The following is a 6,000-nucleotide window of genomic DNA, read 5'->3' as shown; positions in this document are numbered from 1 at the left end:
AACAGTCCCTCCCAACACCCCATCGGAGGACCTCGTTGAGGACACCTAGCAACCTGAGGCATGCGTGGGGGTAACACGGATGGACTCCTCCCGACCCACCCAAGAAAGCCAAGGTAAGTGCCATGCGACTGCGACCCTGTCTCCTAACAATGGCCATGACCCTAGAGCTACCCATTAGAAACCCCAGTCATGCAGCTCATGCACACCAGAAAATCCCTATTGCATTGTGGGACATGTAGTCTGACCACAATTTACATTCAGCCCCATACAGCCAGAAATGTCCTAATAGAGTCAATCCAACAGCCAATCAGGGAATGCTAGCCTGCATGCATGTAGCAACCTTCCCTGTGCAAGATACATGTAATTAATCAACGTCCACTTTACATCACAGGTGGCGCTGAAGATTTCAGCAGTGACAGTGAGGGGCTGCAAATTGACGAGAATCCTAATGATTCTGAGGGTGACGCACATCCATCCAGACAACCAGGTCCATCAGGCAGAGCACCAGCACCCAGATGTCCCGAAGATCATTGGCCATGCAAATTCAGATGGTCCAATGCTGCCAGGACGTGGCGCGGGCACTTGAGAAGGCAACCACTGCAGTTCAGGCTCTGCAGGCAACTGCCAACGGCCAGGCAGGAGGGGAGGACGCTAGTGAGGGAACATCTAGCCAAAGCAGCCTGTCTTTGCCACCAATTAGAGTTCCCCGCTGCAGCAGCAGGCCCACTGCTGCATCACGGGCGAATCCCGATGAAGATGTGGGGAGGCGAATCGGAGCCTCGGACCGGAGGTGCCATTGACATTTTTGCTCATCATGCAGGGACATGCTGATGAGAAAAGTATGCCCTCTAACAAATCAGGAGATGTATGACACAATACACCTCAAATGTATCTTTTGAAAATAATGCAATATTATTGTGAAAACAACAATAATATTTATTCAATACTAGTACATCAGACTCATGTCATTATCTCAATTCTCATGCATGAGTGAAGTGTTGGGTGAGGGGAGTGGGTGGACTAGAAACAGTTATTTGTGATTTGGTTGCGGCGTCTGTGTCCTTCAGCTGGATTTTCCCCGCGTGCATGACAGGCATGTGGAGGTGGCCAGTTGTCCCCTTCCGACTCACTGCCAGATATCTCAACAGGTATCCTGCGCTTGGTAGCAATGTTGTGGAGTATTGCACACACGGCAACAATGCGGCAGCAGACCTCAGGCTCGTATTTGAGGGCCCCACCAGTCTTATGCAGTATGCGGAAGCGGCTCTTCAAAAGCCCAAATGTCCTCTGAATGCAATTCCTAGTGTGGATGTGTGCTGCATTGTAACGCCGTTGCTGTGGTGTTGCAGGGTTGAGGTAAGGGGTGAGGAGGTACTCACGGAGACAGTAGGCGCTGTCACCTGAATGAAAGGAGCAGAGGGTGAGTGCATGTTCTGCGCAGCTACATGATCACAGTGTATTATATGGGGGCATGTGTACTTACCTAGTAGGTGTCCTTCGCCAAAGTCTCCCCGGGCCAGTCGTGTGTAAATGCCGCAGTGCCGGAATATGAAGGAGTCATGTGTGCTCCCCGGGTATTGTGCAACTATGTCCGTGATGTAAGTCTTTGCGCTGCACACCATCTGGATATTGAGGGAGTGGTAGTTTTTGCGGTTGCGGTACATGTACTCCGTTTGTGCTGGTGTGCAGATGTGTATGTGGGTACAGTTAATGCATCCGATGACATGTGGGAATTGGGCAACGTTGTAGAAATGTAGGTTGGTCTCATTCAAGTCCTGTTGGGTGGTCGGGAATGAGATGTAGTGGTGAAGCCGGCTCAGCATTGCCTCCAGGAAACTCTTCAGGTAGCGGGACATGGTGCTCTGGGATATCCCCCCTGCAACAGCGACTATCCCCTGGAAGCTTCCGGAGGCCAGTAGGTGCAGGCAGCACAACACCTGGACATGTGTGGGCACGGCATTGGTCCTCCTTGTTGGGTGCTGCATCAGGGGGTCTAGGTCCCGGATCAGCTAAAGGATCATTGGCCCATTCAGGCGGTAATTTGAGTAAATTTTCTCCGCTGTTTGGCCCAGCAGGGTGACCCGCAAGCGGAATATTCTCTCCTGGATCCTGCGTCTGTTCCGTGCTGCAGCCTGGAGCCTGCGCCGCCTGACCACCATGTAGAGGGATGTATGACGTTACAACGCATACTTTTACCACGCATACCTTTACAAAGCGGTTTTTACATCGCAAACCTTTACAACGCATAGCGCTTAGAGGTGCTGGATAGTGGTAAGTATAATTTTCTATTCCAACTCCAGTCCCCGTGGACACCAGGGAAGGTGTTGGATAGAAAATTAAACTTATTCCCTATCCTAGAGCGCCCCCGAGTGCAATGCATTGTAATGGTTTGCGTTGTAATGCCTGCGTTGTAATGGTAGTGCGTGGTAAAAGTTTTGTTGTAAACGTTGTTTACCATGTAGATTCCTGGCATTGTGAGAGTCCTCATGCTACTACTGTGTTTCCTTAAGTGTGTTTGTTCAGGACTGCACCTGTGGCTCGTTAGTATTTTTTTTCCTTTTTTTTTTTCCTTAATGGTTACCACCTGCTTTTGTTTCTCCTTAAATTGCGCCTCGCAAATTGAGTTTTTATGAATGGAGTTTGCGATTATTATGCGAATTCGCAAAACAAATCGCAGAATCCATGGATTCTCGCAAATTCCAAATCGCGATTGGGGTTCCTCCTAGAGTCTGCGTTTTTTTTGCGATTTCGCAAATTTATTTTTGCGAATTCGTAAAATCAGTGTTTTTGAGATGATGAATTGCTTTTCTGTAAATTGCGATCGCAATAGCTAATTCGCAGCTATTGCGATCGCAATTTTGGTTCATGAATCTGGATGCAAATCTTCACACGATACCCCCTTATCTCTGGGAGACTAGCTGTCAGGCAGACACCAGCCCTGATTGCACAATGGCCCTATCAGTACTGTGCAGACCACTCCCTTCCTTGGTCATAAATGACTCAGAACTAGAAAATAAAGTAGGATAGTGAGTCCCACTTTTATACAAAACTTGCAGGTCCTTTCCAGGCTGTTTTCCAAACACCGTCTTTGTATAAAGTGACGCTTCTCATAGCAGGTTTGCCTTGATCGCAGAGCATCCGCAAAAGAGGTACAATGAGGTATGAGGCTTCTGTCTATGGCTGTCATCAGCTCAACTGAAAGAGTGTTCAGTGTAAGACAAGATATCACCTAAAGGCTTCTTCATTTTTCACAACAGACCCTGCAGTCCATACACCTCAGTCCTACCATCCACCAAAGGGCAGTGTGCGATAAAAATCTTTTCAGAAGTTTTGTGATAAACAAAAGGCTTCACAGAATATCTAAATGAGCCCTGTCTTCTCTCCCTTCAATTCAGTGCCAGGTCTCTTGTTCACAGCATCAGAAATGTGAGGAATAATCCTTCACAGTCTGGGAACACAGTCCCCACACTCCACTTTGTGCAAAGCCAGGCCAGAGGCATTCAATACTCATCTCACTGGCCTACATTAGTCTTGCTCACACATGCACAATTTATGTACTACAGAGGCCACACACACCAACACACACAACATGTACTCGTGAGGTTAGCACAAATTAAAGGGAAGCGTACAGAAGCATTACTTGACATGAGTGGGCCAGAGTTGAGTGAGATAAAAATGTCTTGTTAGAGTACTAATTCTCAAAACAGGATATGCTGCCACTACTTCTCTAAATGCTAAATGCTAAATGCAATGACAGGGACAGTATTGATCTGTCTCAAATGAGGGCCCACTTAGTTTGCCCCTCAATGCCACAAGACAAGTCCAGGACTTCTCATAATCTGGGACAGGCCAAGAAATCTGTGCACATGTTTAGATTAGTGTAACACCAGTATCAAAAATCAAAAGTCTGAATAACAGATACACACCGTAAGGCACTAGGAATAGGGAAATCCACCTTTTTACCATGCAAGGGACATTCCTGTCACAGGATTCACCTTTTCGATCTCAGTAAAGCACAATGTAAATTTATTCACCAGGACTATGATTCTGTTTCTAAATTTAAGATCAAAATCAGATTCTACATCTGAGGGAGAGACTGTTACATGGACTTGTGAAAAATGAGGTAGACCACTGTGAGAAATTGGTTGAGTGGGTGAAAGTCTACTCAAGGAACAGCCACAATCCTTGTCAGGGTGAACCATAAAAAGTCACAAAATTAACATGGGCTTTACCCTCTGGTACCTTAGCACAAAAGCAGTGAGGCTTAACCTAGATGCTATGTATAAATTATGTATGCGCCACACAAACAGTAAAAGTAAAAACATATCACAAGAAAAATCCCACACCAATTTAGAATGATAGAGTAAAATTTAACAAACTATTTGACACTGAAGCAAAAACAAAAAATCCAATCAGTAGAACAGGAGAGATGCAATTTCAAAATGTAGGCTAAGTATAGGGCCTAAAAGCACAGAGTAAGACAACTGAAAGGGTCTTGACTCCAAAAACTCAGCAAGGCTGAGCCAATTTAAACTAAAGAAACGATACACTTGCCAGTGCTGAGAGCCTTATTTACAACTTCTTGTTTGCAAAAAATAGCTAACATGTACATAATCATGAAAACTTGCTTTATGAATTGCAACATATCATTTTAATTGCTTCTTTTTAAAAAATTATTTAAATTTTTACCATTTCTTGGTTTCGTGCATGGAAATACAAACAAAATAATATACATTTATATACAACAGTCCACAATACAAATGAATATATACAACAAATGACACACGCTCATGAATCCAAACACTCTTGGCCAAACATTCATTCCTCTAATCACACATACTGATCCCGGTGTCAAAACACCTAAACAAAAAGCCAGAAATGTCTCCGGTTTTTTGGCAATTTAAAGTTCTTTGTAAAGTTCAAACGAAAGAGAAGACACTCCTCGTGCTGTTTCCGAATATTGTTTTGATTTTAGTGTTTTTTTCAAAAAAGTTTTTTTGACCCGGGACCGGGTCGACGCGTTTCAAACCCCGTAATTGCCAGGGTTCTCCTCAGGACCAATCACAACTAAAAAGAAAGAAAGCATTTTTAAGAATTCTGATCTGAAAGAAGAGACGTGCCCCACTCCTGTCTACAAACTTACTCCCCTCAGCCTACCTCAATTCCTGGGTCGCGGCTCCAAACCAAAAGGTCAAACACCTGTATTCCAACGCAGAAGGGGGAGAGGAGCTAGAGCAAGAAACACATATATACACTGTTTTAGGGACACAAAACGTGTACATCGCATTGATTCACCATCATCACACTCTTTGCATACACTATGACTGGGCTTACCCGTAAATTCGTGTGCTAGTTGTGCATGTATATCAACCTTCTCTCAATCGTGAGACCGAACTCAGTTGCGCTGTAAATTAATTAGACGCTGTTGAAAACAAGGGAGAACAGCGCGTGTTACCGCTCATGTTCAGTTTATATTTGGGGTAAGGATTCTAAGCAAAAATCTGTTCTTGGCGTTCTTACCGTTAATGTGTACAAGGGCAGTCCCCGCTGTAAACTCAATCTAGCTCCTTCAGTCACTCCTACTCCCTGGATCGCCTGAATGTTTGGAGTGGAAGGAACATTTACTTCCTGTAGGCGCGGCTTCGCCGGTTTGAATTGTGGGAGTTGTAGTCTTGGGCATTCAGTGTTTGCTACGTGGTAGTACTTGATGAAAAAACATAAATAGAATATTTATGAGTTTGTTTTGTAAATTTCGGAAATCTCATTCAGTCCTTTAACCGCTGTATTAAATTTCATTATTAACAGCGCTTCTCTCTGATTAAGGCGTGCGTCGAGGTCCCCTCCTCTTGGATCCTTCTCGATTTTCGATAAGACTGTCCACTTTAACTTAGTCTTATCGTGGTTCTTTGCCAACCAATGGTTTACCAACGGGGCATTTTCCACTTCTCGGCGAATTCGTGACTTATACTGCGTGATCCGTTGTCTCGCCTCCTGGGTTGT

Source organism: Lissotriton helveticus, chromosome 8 (genome assembly GCF_964261635.1).
Source record: "Lissotriton helveticus chromosome 8, aLisHel1.1, whole genome shotgun sequence".
NCBI lineage: Eukaryota > Metazoa > Chordata > Amphibia > Caudata > Salamandridae > Lissotriton > Lissotriton helveticus.
This window is presented reverse-complemented; position numbering follows the sequence as displayed.